Consider the following 21,396-nt stretch of genomic DNA (forward strand, 5'->3'; position numbering starts at 1 on the left):
GCAGCTCTTAGCAGTTGAAACCGGGCTAGTCTGAATCGACACCAGCTACACGTGTCCAATCCCCACCAGATTTTAGATCTTGACTACAGGTTGAAATGATAACACTTTAGGTATATGGGATGAACCAAAATGTACACTGAAAGCTAATTCCATCTGTGGGTTACGTTGTATTTCTTTTCTTGAGGATTTTAACTGTTCTCTGCACCTAGTGTGGGGTTGGAACTTACAACCCTAAGATCGAGCGTCACACGTTTCCCCAACTGAGCCAGCCAGCTGCTCCCTCGTGGTACATTTTTATTCTGCCATTAGGTAGAGATACGTTGCAGTTTTCAGAGGGTCATGCCACGTTTTTTCTTACTTTTTGGAAATTTGGGCACATTTTTTTCCTTTAATTTAAAAATAGATCACCAGTACCTTTCTGTCACAATTAGTATATGGCAGCATCATTATTACCTTCTAGTTGTGTATAGATGTATCACACTTCATTTAACCAGTCCCACTTTGTTGGATATAAAAAGATGTGCACGACAATGCTGGTGAACAAGCGTGTATTTTCAAATGGAAAAGGCTGTCTGATTATTTCTTTAGGGTAGGTTTCTCAACTGAAGCATGATGGCCATTTTGGGTTGGAAAATGTTTTGCTGTGAGAATCTTGGGTGTTCAGCAGTGTCCCTGCCCCACTAGAGGCCTGTGGCACACCCTCCCCAGTCCCACCCCCAGTAGAGGAAAACGGAAAACATCCACAGACATTGCCATGTATCCCCTTGCAAAATTGTCCCGGTGGGGAAGTACTGACCTAGCACAGATGATCAGAATGGGAGTTGTTGGGTGAAAAGTTATATGTATTTAAAATTTAGATTGATCAGTAGCTAGCTGGCTAGCTAGATATTGATACACATTGAAAATTTTATATATGTTTCCAAACAGTTTTCTCGAAAAATGGTACCAGTGCATGCATCTATTGAGAACAGAGATCCTCACTGCATGTCTACAAGAGGCTTAAGAAGGGAGGGTTGGATATTTGTTGTTTTATTTGGGGGGAATTGGTCTAATCAGGTTGCTTTCTGAGATTGGGTCTTTCAGGACCTTGATGGGAGGCAGTGTAGGTGTTTTCTTCTGGGAGGCCAGGCTGGCCAGGAGGTGCAAGGGGCCATCTCTACTTAGCATCATGTACCGGGCTTCTGGGCTCATAAGGTGGAGGGTGGGGGTGGGGGGGAGAGGGTAGGACATTAGAGAGAAAACCTGTTACTTCACAATTCTAGACTTTTCTTACAGTGAGAAAAATGAATACTAGTAAGTGATGGTAATGACAGTTGATTATTGAATGTTTGCTCTGTATCAGGCACTGGGCTCAGCACCGTTACGTGTAATTTTGTTTAAGCCTCGGGAGCACCTGGTCGTTGGGTGAGAGCTGCTGGTTTCCCCAGGCTAAGCAAGACCTGCCAGGCCTTCATCCAGAATGTCAGGGGTCACATCTGCACTGTGTGGCGTGGCCAGGATTTGAAGTGGGCTGTCCGAGTGAGCACACTATTCATTTATTTACTCTTCCAACAAATACTTGAACTTTTCCTCTGTGCCAGCCACAGAGTGCAGAGTGCAGAGTCTATGGGGCGGAGTTTGTAGTAGTGAGTTAGGAAGGACGTGCTCGGGCCTTGTGCAGCTCGCAAACCATCGGGGGCTGAGAAGGGCTGATCTGAGGAGGGCCCAGGAATGGAGATGCGTGGCACTTCTTAGAGCCTACAGCTGGGAGAGAGCCCTAACCCGAGATGGCAGGAGAAATGATGGTTAGAATGAGATCTGGAGAAAGAGAGAAGGGTGGAGGAGACGTGTGGGAGCCACAGAGAAGGAACAGGGTGTCCCCTGGGCTGGGCTGGTGATGATGTGTCGGGGAAGGGACTGGTGGAGAAGGTGCCAGAGTGAGCGTGAGGTGAGGGGCGCAGGCTGTGGGCAGAACATAAACAGACTTGGATATGCGCTTCCCAAACAGGTTGTTTTCATTTGTTTTTGTCCTGAGAGATGGGTTGGAGGAGGAAGAGCAGGATCAGATTGGCATTGGGGGGGATCACTCTGCCAAGTGTTACTCCCCCTGGGGGCAGTGGGGAGTAGATACAGAAACCCTGACAAGGGGGGCAGTCATTGATTCTCAATAGATAATGCCCACTTCGCTTCGCTTATTTAGTGCTGCTTCACAAACTGCCCTGAAATTGGCTACTTAAAACAATAATCATGGGTGCCAGATTCTTCCCTTTGGGTAGGACTTAGCAGGACTCATGACCTGGTTCTCTCCTTGGCCTTTCCATCCTGACAGGCTTGAGTGTAAGAGAGCACTTCCAGGATTCCTAAGTCCTAGGTCTGGAACTGGCCCAGCACCCCATCACTGCTTTGTATTCGTCAGAGCCTGTCCCATGGCCACCCCACACTCAAGGGGAGGAGGAAGACAGTCCTCCTCTCAATGGATTTGTGCATATGAGAATGGGAGGGATAATTGGTAGACAGCTTTGGAGGCTATCCATGCAATCCACGGCACTGAGAATAGAGCACTACATGATCCCTATCGTGGAGCTAAATTCCCACTTCTGACCGTATGGAGGGAGACAGTAATACGAGGGCCGTGCCAGGTGTCATTGGCTTGGCAGTAGGGCTAATTCGTGCCTAACAGTGGCTAGGAGGTGATTGGCCACCTGACTTGGTGGGACTGTCGAGAGGTGCCAGTGAAGAGGGTAGTGTTTAAGTGGCCATGAAAAGAAGGAACCAGGCATGGGCTAGGGACCATGCATGCCATATAGGGCACCAACAAGTGCAGAGTCTATGGGTGCGTAAAGACTAGAAATGAAGAGGGGGTGACAGGAGCCATGGGACGGGTGAATGTGGCCAGCTCTTCCTGAAGACCAAGCTGGAGAAGACCGTAATTTAGACTCTGATATCTAAAGGACTTTTAAGAGAGACGGAGGAGTGAAAATTAGGCAGCTGTCACGATGGACTGAGGAAATGATATGATCGAGGGCGTTACTCAAGATGACACGTTGATTGCTGATACACACACCTCTAGATGGAGGTCATGTTGGCTGAGTCAGTAGAATGTTAGGAAAGCCCAAGTGTGGAATAGAAAGAAAGCTAATGAGATTGGGTTGGATACACTTGGGGCTTTTCAGGATGCAGGCACTTTTTATATGCTACAGACAATGTTTGGGTTCACCCCAAGTTCATAGGTTGAATCCTAACACCCACTGTCACAGTTTTGGAGGTGGGGCCTTCGGGAGGGGACCGGCGCCTGAGGGTAGAGCCCCCTTGAATGTGATTACTGCCCATGAAAACAGGTGCCACATTCTTCACCTGCTTCTTCCGTGTGAGGACACAGAAAAAGATGACCGTGTCCGTGCCAGAAGCTGCGTCCTCACCAAATACGTAATCTGTTGGCTCCTTGATCTTGGACTTCCCAGTCTCCAGGACTGTGAGAAATAACTTTCTGTTTCTAAGCCACCTGGTCTTCCGTTGGCATTCTGTTGTGGCAGCCCTAGTCCACTGTCACGACGTAGCTGTTTCTTCCCTTCACCAGACAGCCCAGAAATTCTTTGAGCAACAAAACTGAGCTTATAGACTTGCTTTTTAAGCCTTAGTCGTTACTCAGAGAAACTTCATCTACCGTGTGCTGTGATATTTTGTTCAGAAAACATCATCCCCGGAGGCCATGGAAAGGAGGTAGCCCTGTAGCTTAGAAAAGAGAGAATATTTGAAAGCAGCCAAGTGTCCATACTTGGCTTTCGAGCCTACGGAATTTGCTTATAAGAATAAATGTATATTTCATAATGCCGCAGTTTGATTTCTTTTTAATCATTGGCTTTTTTGTGTTTGCTGTATTTTCAGGCTTTTTAATTTGTGCTGTGTCTACCCATCATTTGTGCAAATTAGCAGGGTTTAACTATAAATGAAAATGTCAAAGTTATTACATTATTTAAAATTAAAGAATAATTAGACTGGAGGAAAACAGGTTGAAAGAATGCTCCAGGATATGTTCAAGGTGGGAAGAAATAGGAAAAACATGCAGAGCGGATACACGGGAGAGAGTGGGGAACCCCTCCAACTTCTAGGAACACGGATATGTGATTACCATACCACTTGTAACCCGCAGAATGTGAGACTAGACCCAGAAGCCTCATGTGTGCCATTGTAATGTAGGCATATCGGATTTTCTTTTTCCTACCTACCTTTCTTTCTTTCTTTCTTTCTTTCTTTCTTTCTTTCTTTCTCTCTCTCTCTCTCTCTCTCTTTTAAACAGTTTTATTTATTTATTTGACACACACAGAGCACAAGCTGGGGGAGCTGCAGGGAGAGGGAGAGGGAGAAGCAGGTTCCCCACTGAGCAGGGAGCCGGGCATGGGGCTCAGTCCCAGGATCCTGAGATCATGACCCGAGCTGAAGGCAGGCGTCTCCCTGACTGAGCCACCCAGGCGCCCCCAGCATTTTCTAATAGGACTATAAAATGTTTTAATTGTACAAAGTGTATTATGGGGGGGATATTGTATCAGGCTGTCCACTGTAGTGGACAGCAGCTGATACTGCAGAATCGTGCCTCGTCTCTGGGTGTTGTGTTGTTTTTAGTATCCGTCAAAGGCAGCTGGTCATCTGATCCTATCAGAAAGATGCCAGTAAGAGGCAAGCCCAAGTATAGGGTAGGGAAGAAGGTAGTGGGGATTTATGTTCCCAACTGGCAAGGTTGTTGACTCTTAGTTCACAAATGCAGCCACAAAGATCAACTATTGTTTCTAGGGATTTATAGTTCCCCAGCTGATGAAAGGCCAGTGTGTAGGGATCTAACCTGTGGCTGTGCTCTTGGGAGCAGAAGCAATGACATTCCCTAAATGTCTGCCAGGAGGGAATGGTTAAATCCTGCCTTATCTCTAGGGTGGTGGTTGGGCACACATGGGGACCCTGCTACTCAGGCAATGAATAAAGACTGTATAGACCCACAGGTGCTACCGTGGGAATCTCTCCAAGATGGCTTCAGTGGCCAAGTGAGTAATTACTGTGCTCTCCGAGTTGGAAGGGGAAGAAGCAGTAGATGTACAAAGCACATGTGATCGTCTGTATGTAGAAAATTTTTGGAAGATAGAGACAAGGCACCGGTAACAAACGGTTCCCTTTGGAAGAGAAAACTGGCGGTTGGGGGTGTGGAATTTCCTTTCCTGTGTACCCCGTTTGCGCCCTTTGCTTACGTATGTGTGAGTTTAATGCCTCTTTGAACACAGCTGTTTCGGGGATGCCAAAGAGTGAAGTGTGTTACCTAATGGGCAGCAAGCCCTGCTGGGAAAGATCAGATACTGGATTTTTTGATGATGTCTCTTTTGAATCCTTGCTTTTCGTACATAAGAAGATCAGGTGAGATTGTTGATTGATCTCAAAACCCCGTGATAACAAACAGTTGATTGAGCCCTGATCAATCACATCCTCACTCTGGACTCCTGACTCTGTAGGGCTTGTCTCCTGTGTAATGCTAATTTATTTTATCGACTTTCATTATCTTGCGTATCATCTAGAACATTTTTTTTTTTTTTAGTCGCATGTCATTGAGACTCAACCCATATGGACTTGAGCAAAAAGAGATTGTATTTGATTGATCATGTAATGGAATCAGTCGGGTCTGGGCCTTGCTAGACCCAATCTAAGCCCTGAGGACCCTGCCTTTACCTTCCCTCCCTCCACTTACACCCTGCTGACCCCACTGCCAGTGGGACGCTCTTCCTGATGCTGAGTAGCCCCAACAGCTCCGTCCCTGCAACTTCTCAACTTCAAGGGCATCAGGGAGGGTCTCGCTGTGGTTCCAGCCCCTCCAGCATTTGTTCTCAGGTTGGTCTTGTGTCACCTGCTTCTTGGGGGACCTGGAGGGTGAGCTGCCACTTAACCTCTTTCTTCTCTTTCCCATTCACACAACAATTAAATTCAGTAAGCCTCAAACTTCTTTATCCTGGGTTGTTGAGGAATCACCAAGATAAATAAAATATTTCTGGAGGTCATGGGGAACTCATGGCGTGGTAGAGAAGATGCAGAAGCTAATATGAAAATTGTTTTTGATGTGAAATACTGGATTCTCAGGAATTCTCGGGAGGGCTCACCTCCGCCAGGGAATCGTAGTGGGAGACCCGGGAGAGAAGGGACAGCAGGTGTGAGACTTCCGGGAGCTGTCCATCTGCTTCGTGGCAGACGGGGCCGAGGAATAAGGTAGAGAGAGGCATTGGAGGAGGCAAAGAGCATGAGCTCTTTTTAATTCTCATCAAGTTCTGTTTCTTAGGCTTTGACATGGCCCGTGCACCTTCTTCTCAGTGGGTAGCCAGCCACCCTGACCAGACCATCCAAGATAATCACACACCGCCCCCTCTTCAGAATATAAGGGCATTTTATTTCTTTACACTCACTGGCCGAGGCGTTTATTACTTCGTATTATTATTTACTTCTCTCCCTTCCCAGGTCCCTTGTTGGCGCATTGTCTGGGGTGCACAATTAGTGCCCTATTATCATGCTGTAGTCCTCCCCCCACCATTAGCAAAGAGGTTGTGTTCCAAGGACACACTTTGTCATCAGAAACTTTGTTTCCAGCTATGGAAATAATGGAAACAGCCGAGGGCTGCATTCAAGGAAGGCTGAAGAGGGGGTAGGTACTGCATGAAAATACCAACTTTTGTATGAGAAAACACAATAGGGTAGGCTTCAACCTGACAAAGCCAGGAGGTTAGGGAGGAAAGCAGCTTGATTTATGGCTAAGGCGGTAAGGAGGAGGGGAGGGCCTGTATTTGAAGTCAGAGTCACACTTGGTGACAGTGGTATTGGGGTCAGGTGACATTGCTTCTTCGTGTAAGCCGGATGTGTTGGCAAGATGGCACAGGCGAGTGGAAAGCAAATCATTGATTGATTGTTAGTTGGACAGGTCTCTTCCCAGCATCTCTTTGCAGGTAATTCTTGAAATCTGAGCTTGAGGACTTGGTCCAGTCCGGCACCCAAGGGGCTCCTTTCTTATACTCGGGCCATTTCTTAGGTGGGCCACTGGAGCCCCATGAGACCAGGAGGAGATAGGCCCCTGACCACCTCTGCTCGTTGCTCAACACAGAGGACTGAATACAAGGCAGGGAGGGGACCTCTGTCCCGGGGAATTGAAGGCTCTCATTAATCCTTACTTGCATTAAGTGAGAAGGGAGAGGCTCTGCTCGGGCGAGTGCAGAGCGATTTTTCTTCTGCGGGCACTGCAGCCCGCAAACCAAGGAAGACCATGACCATAAGACCGTTGTCTCCACTTCTGGAAATAAGACAGAACAGAGCTCTTTTGTCTCAGTTCTGGAAGACATTACCCTTGAAAGGAGAGCAGCAAGAAGGGCCCTCCTCTGATTCTAACTAAACTCCAGCCGAAGAGTGCACCAGAGTGCCCCTTTAACAAAGGGCAGAGCTCTTCATCCCAACTGGTATCAGAAGCTGACAGTACAAATGTCTTTCCTTTGGCCCAACACTTCAGTGGAGCTCACTGACATGAAAGGGTTGTTGGTCGGTGAGAGTGAAGGACGGAGCCGGGGGATTTCTCTTTTGGAAGAGAACAAGGCCCCAGAGACCCGTGTGAGAAGACTAGAGGAGGGCGGCTGGGGGTAAGTGTGGGACACAGGCATGGAAGCTTCCAGGTCTTCTTTACCGTTTTGGGGGTCACATTCTGCTACTCGCCCCATGCTATCTTACAGTGACACCCCTGGGGGCAAGGACCATATTGGTTTTGCCCACCATTGGCCATTGCATACAGTGCCACCATAGCCTTGTGTGGACGTTGACCGACCCGTGGTGCTGAGGGTACTGCCCACAGCAGATTTCACATATTATTTTTCATTTTCATTGTTATTAAATTTCCCCCAATGTTGTATTTATCAGGGTTTTCCTCTTCACTGTCTGGTATTTGAAGCCTTGTGTGCATGTGTACACACACACACAAACACACACACACACACGCACACACCAGGATTGTGTGTGTATAAAATGTTGATAGATATAATACTGCCTTGTTCAGGGGTTATTTTTTGGGTGTATGCCTTATCTTAAAGTCACTCTAAAATCCCAGTGGATAGAGAAACCTGTCTTTTAAGAATCTTTGATTCCTGATTTGGAATATATAATAGGTGCTTTGTAATTGATTATTTCCCCAGTGAGACGTTTAAGCTTTCTTGAGTGCAAGAATCATGTCTTAGAGTTACTCATTTCGCCTGCCAGTGTTCTACACATAGTAGGTCTTGTCCTAGGGGCAGACGGTGAACAGCCGTGCTGACAATTCAGGTGCCCTGTAAAATGTTGCTCCCGTAACAATGCATGGTTTTGGACTTCAGCCCAGCGAAAGCGTATTAATGAATATGAGTTTCTGTCTGTAAGGTTTTTCCTCTTTGTCTCCTTTCTATTTTTTGGTACATGAGCAGGCTGTCTCTCTGTGGGGAAGCAGCAGACAGCTTCAGTGAGTACAAATGTTATATCCACATGTGGAACATAGCCCCAGAGATAATCACATGTACCAGTGATCCGTCCGTACGTTCCATTTACGCACGTGACCCTTCTATCAAAGGAATTAAGTTTTCTTGATATGTTAGAAAATAGTACTCTTTTGGCCAACTCTAGAGCGGATGGATGAATAGATGTTTTGGGTATTTGTCTAGATCCCTTTGGGTTACCTTTTTTTCATGAATTTCGGTAATTCTCAAGTAAATTTTCTCTTAAATTGTGTTTTCAAGTGATCGCACTGTTTGTTGACAGTATTTCTTTCTTTAAAAAAAAGGAAATATATCTCATTCTTTTTTTTTTTTTTTAGTTTTTAAGTCTTCATGAAGCACTGATTAATATTTTTTCTTTCTCTGTCTCACATTTGTATTTGCCTAGCAAAAATCCTGAGATGCATTTCTGTTGGAACAAAGTATTCCTTAAATAGATGGGTGCAATAGAATTACTACTTCGTGTCTTGCACTTGGGAGGATATCACTTGCTTAATGGCATAATAATTGATTTTTTTCTTACCCCTTGTCACTTTAGAATAACACTGTATAAACCCCCAGGAAGAGTCGAAGATGAAACATGACAATCCAGGGAAATTTCGTGGCCACTGCTTCAATGTACCCAGCCCTACTTGGTAACTTTTTGGGGGCCCATTCTGGGGTTATGTGCTCTATAGGAAAACCAAGATCGACCCAGTCACAATGCGTTGGACCCCCATGCCTCTTAGTTGTTAAGATGAAATTTCCATTCATCGAAAGCATAAATCCTTGGCATCATATTTTCACTCTTGTTTTCCTCCTTCTGTGTAAACCTTTCTTTGGTGGCTTGTGTCTTCTGTAGTGGGATTGACTTCTCAGGGCAGATGAGAATTTTGGAGATAATTACTCTCCTCCTCCATTCCTGTGGCTATAACCACTGCCAAGTCCCAGTGCCACTTTGATAAAAAAAATAAAAAATAAAAATAAATTCAGAGCTGTTCGGCTGTATTTGCCTCGGACTGCCTTGTCTTAGAGGCACATCATTTTTGCACATCAGTATTAACAATTCAAACACCCTGAAATGCTAATAGCACTAGTAAGCTTTTAATTCCATGGAATTTATTGCTTGCTGTATTTCCATGAATTTATAACGCTTTGATTCTTAAGAGCCCCATTTAATCAGTTTTGCCTGGCACGGAACATAATAAACAACTTGCCGGTGAAAAAGTGCCACTTGGGGGAGGCTGCTAACAAGGAAGTTAAATGCTTCTGCCACTAGCAGTTTCTTCGCTGTATTTTTCATGAGCTGTAATGTACTTTGCTGGCTTCAGAACCGTGGTTAAACACAGGGACACACTGAGCCCCGCTCCAGCCCTCAGAAGCTCCGACTTTGCTGGGCGTCTCTGCAGAAAACACAGAAGAAATCAACGCTTTTAGCCTTATTTTTTCCTCCTCTAGCTTAAATAGCTCCTACTTCTTTTTCATTATCTTTACCTTAATCTCGTAGCGTATGATTTATGGACTGGAATGGTGAGTGATATCAGTGGGCAAAAACAATCATTAGAGGCTGTTAAGGAACATTTATTGTTTATTTGGCTGCCTGTCTATAAAAGTACACATGATGGTCCTAATAGCAAAATATCAAATTATCAAGTGCTTTAAAGCAGAAAATGTCATTTGTTTCTTAAAACTGCACCAACTTTATATAATTGCCCTTTTAATTATCCCTAGTGGCCCATGAAATTTGCAAAATAGAGCATCGAAGGTTTGATTTACTTACATGTTGCACTTTGGTGGGATTCTTAATGAATATTGTTTAGTACTAACGCTGCGATGAAATCTGTAAATGTTTATAGCAAGGGACTTGGAAGCAGGGGGAGTCTAGTCATAAAAGTGAATCAGCCGGGTTCCTCAGAGTGGAACAATACGGCCATATTCTCTACCCCACGTTTTGAAAACTCCTTTCTGTGGAGGTATTTTATTTTTAATTTAGGTCTAGGTGAATGCGCATTAAGTTCAGTTTTGTGCTCTCTCTCTCTCTCTTTTTTTTTTTCCTGCAATTAAGTGATCTTACCATTGCTTTCCCAGGGTCTTTGCCAGGTAATGTTTGTTTCCTGGGCCACTTTTGGGGTGAGGTCAGCTGCCTCTTCAGGAATCACAGTCTACAGGTAGACATGCAGAGCTGGATCTCTAAACGCTAGTATTTTGGGGAGGAATCCTGCAGTGGGAGCTGTGGGCTCGTTTAGCCTCCCTGGAGCCCACTCTGAGTTGGAGGCATCTGGGACTGTTCTGGGTCACCTTCCTGGAAATGGAAATGTATGTGCCCGGTCATGTGCCACTGAATGAAACCCAAAAGCCCTTCGAAGTTGCCATGAGCTTGGGAGGGGTCTACATGAATAGGACCACTGCAGAGCGACTTCTCAGCTCTCTGCACCCGGGTACCTTTGCAGATTTTTGTCTTCGCCCTGCAGAGATGAAGCACGGGGCTGCATCTCGGGTAATAAGCGTAGCAGCGATACAGAACAGCGATACAGAGACCCTGGGATTTGATTGCAGGCTGGTCTGCTGGGCACAGGAAGCTCTACCAGTTCTCATTGATAGAGATATTAAATAAAGCTGGTGGGAAGGTGGACACCTGTGGAACATCACTTGTTAGGCGTCCCCAGGTTGACAGCGCACCAGCGATAGCCGCCCAATGGGTGTGGCCTGCCTCCTCGCATCTTCCTCACCGGTTGATGAGAATGTCACGGGGGACAGAATCAGGAGACTAACAGAATTCTCCAAGATTGTATCTCCTATTTTCCCTTTATCTACCTGACTTGCCTCTCGGTCGGAAGGGCTGGATGGCGTGACTCCAGAAAGCCCGTGTTGGTTGTTGCCTGGTAACTCGTGCTTCTCACGCTGATGGCGAAAAGATTGCTTCCTCCCAGTATCTCCTGTGGTGTGGAAGGGGGGAAGATCTGTTTTAATCACTCGGCTCATCATTCTGTGAGGGGTGCCTCGTTGCCCTCTCCACCTTTCCATGGTCTTCGGGGCTTGCGTGCCCCCTCGGAATCTCTGAAATCACATCTGTCACTTCTCAGGCACCTTGGGAGACTTAGCTTCATGTCCTTGTGATAACGACCTTATCTGACTTGTACAATTATATTCTGCCTTCTTCACCGAACGGATGGCTATTTAGAAACCGACATAATTTCAAAATTATTTAATGGCAAGCTTTTTGGAAGCAGTCTGTTGCCCCCCCCCCCCCCGCCCCGAAGGAGTCATATTGGCCTGGCGTGACTTCTTTGGTCTTACCCAGGTATGTCCTCTTACCCCACCTGTTGTCTCTTGCAAATTGTGTCTTAGTTTTTGCTTTCGGCTCCACAGCCTTGTTGTTCCTTCTCCAACAGCTGTTATTTTGGGGGCTTCCCATCAGCAAAGTGATTTCCTCCTCTCTGGCCTCTCCATTCCCACAGTAGGTCAAGGCTCAGTCCCCTTTTGGTCCTCTTGGGCACGACTCTTCTGTCTTTCCCTGGCCTTGGCTTTGAGAGCATCTAGGCATTGGTCTTGTCCATGAGATACTCCTTTTGGATTCCCGCCTATGTGGAACTACTGTAATTTCTACAAATTTTCCTAATATTGAGCGTCTTTCTCATACATATTTGTGAAGGAAGAAGGATTCCCGGAAGCCGAGAGAGACCCGAGCCACTTCATGATGTCACGGCTCATAATGTTCTGACACATAACTGTAAACCAAAAACAGCTTGAGGAAACTTGTAGTATCTTCTCAACATTTACCTTAAATAAGTTGCTGTTCCCTCCCCCTCACTCCCCACACTTTTAGGGCAATTTAATGGCAAGACTTTCATGATTTCTCCAAAATACTACTTGTGATGTATTTAGGTGATGTGATTCATTAACGGAGCTAAAAGTTGAAGTTAGATGAAGGACTACGCACAGTCCTGTCGCTGTATGTCTGTGACTGAAGGTTAAATCTGATTTGGAGAGAGCATCAAAACCCCAAATTTATGATGCTCTGTGGATGTGAGTCATGGCCTCGGTGACTTTCTTACCTTCCCCCATGATTGCCATGTTTCCAGGTACCGGAAACACGACTTTCTTCCTTTCCTCCTCCCTTGCTTATTTCTGGGGCTCTGCACCTATCCTTACCACCCTGAGGAAGAACTGAACCCGCCGCGCGGTGGTCTTCGGAACCAGCCTCGTTCCTGCTCTGCGTCTCATGGTCAGTCCCGGTGATCCCCTAGATCATTCCCTCTCCACAACCTCTTGTACTCTGGAGCCTCGTCTTCAGCTTCGGGCTCTCCCCTGTTTCCCGAGCTGTGAAATGAGCTACTAGCTTTGGATGGCCAGAAGGTGACCTGTACTTTTCTCCCTCTTCCCCTGTAGGATTCTGATGCGGTTTATCTTAACGTGTTTGTCACTTTGTTCTCAGTTTCCTTTGTACTCGATTAGTTCTCGCGGAGTTGGTCCGGCTGTTTGTGGGATCGTGCACACTACTGTGCGTCGTCCCTGTGCTCTTAACAAGCTCACAGGTTACTGGGACGGTAGCCAGCCTGGGAAGCCTACGTCTGCTCCTCTCCTGCAGTGTCCTGTGTTTTCTCTTCTATGCCTCCTTGAAAGAGAGACAGAGATAGATATTTGTCCGGTTAGCTATTTGCCTAGGTGTCTGATCACATGAGAAGATACTATAAGTTTCCTGTGGCAGAACCTTCTTGGCTGCAGAGGACTGGACAGGAGGTAATGGTTGAGTAACTCTTAGCCTTGGGAGCTGCCCATCTGGTGAGGGATGTGCCTTAGGTCTTTTTACCGAAAGATTTCTGGAACTCAGAGTCATTCTTGGTTCAGTTCTTGGATCTTCATTGCTATCAGGAAGACAAAGTGATCTCTTCTCTTTTCTATCTTATATCCTGTGCTTCGTCTCCCACATGCAGGACAGCGCTAACACGGTTCTCAATGCATTGGGCTGATGGCATTGCTTTTGGCCAAATTGTGGTGGCGGTGGTTAAATCAAAGAGAAGTAGTCTAGCAACTTCTTGAGAGAGGAAAGGATGTTGGAATTTGTTGTTTTCTTATTTTCTGTTTCCTTGCCCACAACCCCCAGGTTCCTGGAGTCAGAGCTAGTACCTCACAGAGAAGAGCCAATCTTGCCCTGAAGCTTAGAAAGGGAGCTTCTACCGTGTCAGTGGTAAGGACGGCAGTCTCTAGAATCACATCAGCTGGGTCTTACCTCCCTGCTCGCCGGCTTGCTTGCTCTGTGATCGTGTGCACGCCTCTCTGAGCTTCTCTTTCCTCATAGATTGAGAGGGGGAAACTGTTCCCTGTTGTAAAAGGTTGCGCTGAGAATGAAATACAGTAATGAATGAAAGAGCCGTACAGGAGGGCCTGATGCATGCCGAGCACCGACCCGACAGGTTACAGGTTCCGCGTACCTCATCAGGATCTCGTATAGTTGCATGGTTCTCTATGTCCAGCTGAATTACAGTGACGTAGCTGAGAAACAGACAGATGTGTGCTTGGAAATCCATAGTGGAAGGCTCGTGATGAGAACAACGGGGAGCTCCTTGCCCCTCTAGTCCAGCATTCAACAATCCAGTGGGAGAACAGGGGACAGGTGGCAAAGCCGTTCGAGAATCTAGTGGGATCCCTTCTAGATGGCACTGGTTTCAAATGTGCTGGGACTCAAGGATTGAGCTGATCTCCCTAAAACACCATTCTTGGGTTTCCGTTCCTGATGTCAAGATTTTATGGATCTTGCCTTTCTCATCGTCATTTGTCCAGCTTCTGGAATTACAGGTTTTATACAGATGCTGTTTGTTGGTGCTTTATCATCGATACTCCGATACTCTGTGGATCTATGAGTTGTGTTTTGGAAAACATCACATTTGTTTAGCTTTCCTGTCAGAGTAGAATGCCCTCTTCTCTCTGGAGATCACCCCAGGGCAGGTCTCCTGGCCTGTTTGGCGTCCGTGATAAGGTGGTAGGCATAGGTGGCTTGATCTTGGGGACACTGGTGCAGAAATTACCTTGAGGATTAAATTACCCAACAGGTATAGATACCCATATGTTCTCCCCCACCTTAAAATATTCTTCAGATATAGAACTCATAAAACTCAAGCTGTTGTTCAACCGTTGTGCAGTGGAGCTTTGAAAATGAACCCAGTCTCCACCTAGGAGCTGCTTATGGATGGCTAGCAGCTGGGGGGGATGGGCGGGTTTATGGAGAAGCAGGGAACTTTTTCAGAGATGATTTCTCTCTTGTAGATTAGGTTAGGCTTCCTGACTGTGTGTTCATATGGCATCCCTGTATTTTTTTCCTAGCCCTTAAAATTACAAATGATTTTTTCTGAAGCTAGTCATTAAGCATATCTGGCAGTCTACAAAGATGGCAAGTTCTTGAAGGGTCAGGAACATAGTCACTTCTTCAGATCTAGCATATCACAAAGGATCTGGAATGTAGTAGGACTTCATGGACACATGTACTGAACATGGATTGAGTAGGTGGGAGCAAGCATTTTTATTCTTCACTTATTGGGAATTTTCCATGACTGGCTATGTTTCAGATAGGATTGCATCGGGTGCACTGAGCAGAAACCTGATGATAGCGACTTAATCCAGAGGTTGGCAAACTTTCACTGAAAAGAGCCTTTGGGGCTTTTGCAGGCTGTACAGTCTCTCAGTAAGTACCCAGCTCTGTAGGCAGCATGAGCGCAGCCCTAAACAATGCTTAAATCAATAGGCACAGCTGTGTTGCAATGAAACTTTATGCACATAGCCTCCAGGTTTGGCCTGGGGACCACCCTCCGTATCATCTGCCTTAATCAAATGGGGATGCAGGATAATTCTGTTTGATTAAGTCTAGGAGTAGACCTTCAGAGCTGATCCTCCAAGAATGAGCTCCTTACTGCTTATCTGCCATCTTTAGCATTTGACTTTCGTTCTCATGGTTACACAATGGCCCCTGTACTTTTAGGTACCAAAAGTGTGTTTCCAGGCTCAGGAAGGAGGTGAAAGCACAGGGAAAAAAGAAATTGTTTCTCTTTAGATTTTGCTTCTTCATAAAACGGAGTGTATCTTCCTGGATTTGCCCCCTTCCTTGAAAAGGAATGCCCTTCCTTGGGGTCTGTCTTACTGGCCAGGACTGTGTTTTACGGATACTTGTAGTGACAAGGGAGCCCCACGTTGCAAGTAAGTTAATTGGGCACCCTGGCACCCAAATAAATCAAGGACTCTGATGCTGAGGAAGGAGAGCACCTAGAGATTGTAGAAATAGCCAGCAAGGTCTCCTGTGCTGAGAGTTTGAGCCCCCACATCCCCCATTTCCCCTCCTCTCCAAGTACTTTGTGTTCATGGTTAGTGATGTATTAAGCATAAGCAGCACTGCTTAAGCAAGTTCAGGTATCAGCTCTTCTACTACAGTCCCAATGACCTTGACCTCCATTTTCTTGACTTACAAAGTGGGGAATAAGAATAGTACCTAATCCGGAGCTGAGAGGCATAAGTTTGAGAAGGCAGAAGAAGCATCTAGTAGCCCGTGCCAGCATGTGGTAAGCCCTCAGGGAGTAGTGAGTGCCACCCTCATCACTAGGGTAAATGTACAGATGATGTTTTTATCCCCTCTTGCTCTTTGCGTCATGGATTGTATTTATATGTATATTAAAACACACACACAGAAGAAAATGGAGGAGAAATGAATGTAAGCTTCCCAACCACTAAGGACTTGAGGAAGAGTTGGTGGGGTAGGGGTGGGGGTGGGGGCGGGGGTGGGGGGGCAGGGGTGGTTCTCTGTAGCTGTAGTCCCCGGGGAGGATTGTGAGCTTTTCAGAACAGGCCCCAGTCTAATTGGACAGCAAAGTTTGCAGTAAACAATAGAACAATAAAATCCTAGCTATGGTTACACCCTCCTGGCAGCTATTGAAATCCCCAGCTTTCATGGTCTTGCATAGACTAGGTTGTGTTATTTTATTTTAGGTTTTAAACATATTTAAATCCTTCTGGGCTGGCATTCCATGGACAGGAAGTCTGGTTCTGTCAAAGGCTGAGTTCCTTCTGCCCTGTGTCCACCGGGGGCGGGGGTCACTCCACGCTTTATCTCCCAGTTCCCTGACCTGCTTTAACCACTGCAGGTGTGGCCAGAGGAGTTGTGAAGAGCACAGGGGCCAGGCCACTGACCCTGAGCACTCCTTATGTAGTGGACAGCCCAGGATTCTTCCGGGCGTTTCCCTACCCCTTCCAGCCACTGTGTGAGAGGCCGTTTCTCCAAGGCTCAGGGCATGCTTTGCATTTGCTTTACCAGGGCTGGCCATTCTGCGAACGGCCACCCAAAGAACCAGGCCTGTGACTCATTAACAGAGCACCTTTGCAGTGGCTCGGGATTTATTAGGTCACATCAGGAAAGTGAGAACCTCATTGAGGGAAACCTTGGAAGGTTTACTTCTGAAACCAGTCACAATGCTAGAGGAGCCACCCAAGTGTCATTTTTAAAAAGAAAAGCCAAGCCTCAAATTAGCAGAGCTCCAGCGGAAATCTCTTCTCCAGATCCATTACGCAGGAGATGAGCTGGGTAAATACCGAGGACTCTCCCATTTAGACTCTGACCCTCACTCAGCAAGGGGACTGATTTGTTTCCCACATTGGTTCCATGCCCACCTTTTCGTGAACCTTTTAATTTAAAAGAGACAGTGATTAATGACGCTTTTGATCTGCTGACTTTTTTTTTCTTTTAAAGGGCAGCCTCTTTCTTTTCTACATAAATTTGATGTTGGAAATAAACCATGAGTATAAAAATTATATTGCTTATTTATTTCTGGGTGTGTGAGACATCTCCTAATCCTCTCTCCCCCACCCTCAAACTTTGATACTCATGGTGCAGTCTGGGTTCATATCTCTTTTGAAGTCTCAGCATTTGGGGTCTGGTGTATAGTAGGGATCTGGCAAATATTTACTGAGTGAGCGAACAGATGAATGAATTAATAAATGGTCCCTGAGATTCAGGACTTATGTAGAGGGCCTTTCCACAAGTGTATTTCCAGATAATCCATGTGCCTTCTCATTGAGAAATGATAATCTACCCACTGTGCAGCTGGGCTTTGTTTTGAACTTGGGATGGTCCAGATTGAGGTCCTTCACAGTGCAAAGTCTTCTGCCTGGTTTTCCTTGTTGATAGTAGCATTGGTGTCCCTTCCCCTGGGCAGGAGCTCAGACCCCCTAAGATAAAGCCATTTTGAAGTGAGTATTTTTACAGTTATCCTAGACTCCCTCCTAGCAATCCGGCTTTAGCCTCCAGAGCCTGATGACCTGGCTTGTTCTCCTATGCTGCTTTTATTGTGGAGATGTAGATGTGGGTAACTAAGGGGAAAAAATACCAAGTTGATCATAGCATTACATCGGATCTTAGCAAATGTCGGCTGTGACAGCACTTGGACCCAGCTTTTTTAGAAAGAAAATTCTTTTTCCCTGGGCTTTCCAGTTCTGCTCAGTTTTACGTTTTCCTGCCTAAGTATGCGAAAGGACAAGAATTGGCCTTTTTCTTGATTGCAGAACTGGAAACTAAAGTTTCAAGGAAATAAAGATTTTAAAAAATCTTGTGTTTTTATATTCTGTGGAAACCTTACTGATAATTTTTAAAGGGTGGCATTATTTATACAGACTTTTAAATATGGAATACAGTCTAGAACTTAATGTGCTGTAAGGTAGTTACTTTGACGAGGCAGCTTTGCAAGGACCTATAATACTGTAAAAGGTATAAATGATAGGTTCTGTACTCTTCCACCTTCTTTCTTATCTTGAACTATATTATCAGGGGCTCTTTCTGTTTCACCTTAATGTGCTTGGGAAACTCCTACTTCGCTTAAAAGAACACCCAAAAGAAGGAAATGCGATTAATGGTTTAACAAATTCCAAACTTTATTAGCAGTCTGCACTTAGGAGCAAGGCAGGTGGTGTATGGTGGAAAGCTTCTGGACCTGAGAGTTGATGTGCCTAAATTCTAATGCAGGTTTCGCCCCACCTTCTGGTCCTTTCCGTTGTTGAATAAATAGGAAGGTGGGAGCCTGTTATGCTAGACCCTCATAAGGGTCCTTTTCCACCTCTGGCAAGTCCATGGGTGTATGCAGATGGGAATGATGCCACATGTCCAGTGTCTCACAGCTGCCCACATCATTCCTTCTCTATGATGCATTATTGCCCCACGAGAGAAAGATTTCATTTCAAATTTGGGGCGACTCCGAGAAAATACTCAGCATCAGGTTCCAACTTAAAAGCGCATTTTTGGGGGTGCCTGGGTGGCTCAGTGGGTTAAAGCCTCTGCCTTTGGCTCAGGTCATGATCCCAAGGTCCTAGGATTGAGCCCCGCATCGGGCTCCCTGCTCAGCAGGGAGCCTGCTTCCTCCTCTCTCTCTGCCTACTTGTGTTCTCTGTCTGTCAAATAAATAAAAAATCTTAAATAAAATAAAATAAAATAAAAGCCCATTTTTGCTTGTATTTCCAGCATGGAAATAAAGGCTATCAGCTGGATTTGTCATTTTTGCTTTTCAAGAAATTTTTTTCATCCTCTGTAATCACCCATGCAGGTCATAGCCAAATCTTGTGTCAAGCTTTTCATTATTTTTGCCTCACATTGGTACTCTTATACTAGTCACTGTCCTTGGAGTTCTAGTTTTGTTAAGATAATCCAAATTGTGGGTTAAAAATCAGTCTAAGTAAGTCAGTTAACATTGCATACAATATTTAAGAATGTACGAGTGCTCGCCAGGCTTCAACCAGAAGTGTAGAGCACAGACATGTAGAGTCGTGAGAAAAATGAACCATCACAGAAATTCTTTGATGAGGGGTGCCTGGGTGGCTCAGTCAGCGAAGTGACTGCGTTCAGGGTCAGATCATGACCCCAGGGTTCTGGGATCGGTCTCCACATTGATCTCCCTGCTTGGCAGGGAGCCTGCTTCTCCCTCTCCTTCTGTCCCTCCCCTTGCTCATGCGGGGTCTCTCTTTCTCTCTCTCTCTCAAATAAATAAATAAATAGATAGATAGATAAAATCTTTTTTAAAAAGATTAAAAATTGGCAAAACATGGTCAAAAAGGCCCTCTGTTTAAAACAGCCACAACAACAGAGAGTGTGGTTTGCTGATTTCTTCTCTTCATCCCTCCCCCCTTTCCCTACATATTAGCAAGTGCCCCTCCTTGTTGTTTGCTGCCCTTTCCCCACCTTGTCCTTCACTTCCCTACCCAGTGGGCTGGCCTCCGGAGCCCCTAGCAGGACTGTCCTTATCACCCCTTTATTGGACATCACTTGCAAGGCTGAGTCCACATCCGGAAGCAGTTACCTTGGTGTCTGTTGGTTAACGTATAGTTCCCAGTGACTGGCGCCATCTTGAATAGAGACCTTTTATTAATTTGTAGGCATTTTTGTTGCGTCTCAACCCTCTCTCTGTTAATTTTTCTGACCTGTTGTTCACCCACAACCCCCCTAGTCTCTCTGTAGGAAATTGGCAGCTGACTGGGGTCAGCCCCTCTTATCTGATCACATGGGGCTCACTTTTCTTCCAACCTAAGCATTTGTGAACTCAGTCATTTGGACCCTTGACTCCATCTTCACCATCTTTGGTAGACAGAAGAGAAACAAGAGGAATAATAGCTGGTGCTATTAATGGAGCATCTAGTAGGTGCTGGGAGGCATTGTGAATCCTTGGTGTAGATCTTTTCTTTTAGTCCTGAAGACTGAAAATGTATTGCTCTTGACTCCATTTTATAGGTGATAAAATTAAGACACAAAGAGGTGTCAGAGTAACCTCTGCAAGGTCCCCCAAGTGTGTTTGGTCTGAAACCTGGCATCTTCTTGTTTCTGATGGAAGGCTTTGAAACGCATGCTTAATCCTTCCTGGGGCAGCTCATTCCATTCTCAGGACTGCGGACGTGGTCAGAATCCACTTTGTGGATAGAATCCTTGATAATTCTGGACAGAGGAACATTACAGCTAAAAAAAAAAACTAGTTCCCTCGGGGCGCCTTGGTGGCTCAGTGGGTTAAAGCCTCTGCCTTTGGCTTAGGTCATGATCTCAGGGTCCTGAGATCGAGCCCTGCATCAGGCTCCCTGCTCAGTGGGGAGCCTGCTTCCTCCTCTCTCTCTGCCTGCCTCTCTGCATACTTGTGTTCTCTGTCTGTCAAATAAATACATAAAATATTTTTTAAAAAATTAGTTCGAAAACTTAAAGCCTATTTAGAGCTCTCCCATCTTCTGCATTCCCCTCCCTATCCTTCCAAGTGCCAAGCCCTATTGGGCTCTAAAGTCTCCCTCCAGCTTTCCATCCTTATCTTTGCCTTCCCCACTGGAGAATGAAGACTTGGTCCTTAGCGTGGCCTTCCAGGCTCTTCCTATGCTAGCCTTATGCTGTCTGTCTTTTGTTCTTCTAGCTCAGCCTTCCACAGAATAACCAGGTGCCTCTTGTAGGACTGGCTCTCCTCTAGGAGTTAAAGGTAGTTACAGGAATGTCGGAGTCCAGCATGGTGCCTGGCCTTGTGGAGTTGGCATCCTACTGCTTATTCTACTCTTTGTATTTGCCCTGCCCTTGAACTTGTGCCACTCATGTTATTGCTGCCTTCAACTTTGGATGCCAGTGTTCCTTTTTTTTCCCCTTCCCTTACCTATTAACATCCTACTCATCCTTCAAGTCTTGGCTCGGATATTACCTGTATGGAGCCTTTCAACTTACCCTAGCCTGTGTGACTCATTCCTTTGTCTGGACTCCCACAAGTTTGTGTTTGTATTTCATTATAACCTTTGTTCAAGTCTGCTTTGTATTTTAGTGTGTCCTTTTCAGATTTGAAAGCCACACATTCTTGCCTGAAGGTAGGAAGAGTAACTTATTTTTGTGTGCCCCAGAGCACGCCAGGTAGATGGTATGGACTCTGCGGATGTTTCA

At 45.8% G+C, this 21,396-nt stretch overlaps 1 protein-coding gene across 7 annotated transcripts in view; it reads left to right on the forward strand.

Moving 5' to 3' along the window:
- The window catches only part of FOXP1 (forkhead box P1), a 528,267-nt gene that overhangs the window by 219,269 nt on the left and 287,602 nt on the right, over positions 1-21,396 (forward strand). For 2 of the 7 annotated variants that reach the window (XM_013052518.2, XM_013052535.2), the window contains one exon: positions 13,585-13,668. The exons of the other annotated variants lie outside the window; for them this stretch is intronic. The gene's annotated coding sequence lies outside the window, so the exon portion shown is untranslated. The remainder of the gene's footprint in view (positions 1-13,584; positions 13,669-21,396) is intronic. 7 annotated transcript variants of the gene reach the window in all.

Source organism: Mustela putorius, unplaced genomic scaffold, assembly GCF_011764305.1.
Source record: "Mustela putorius furo isolate JIRA1106 unplaced genomic scaffold, ASM1176430v1.1 tig00000095_pilon_pilon_pilon, whole genome shotgun sequence".
NCBI lineage: Eukaryota > Metazoa > Chordata > Mammalia > Carnivora > Mustelidae > Mustela > Mustela putorius.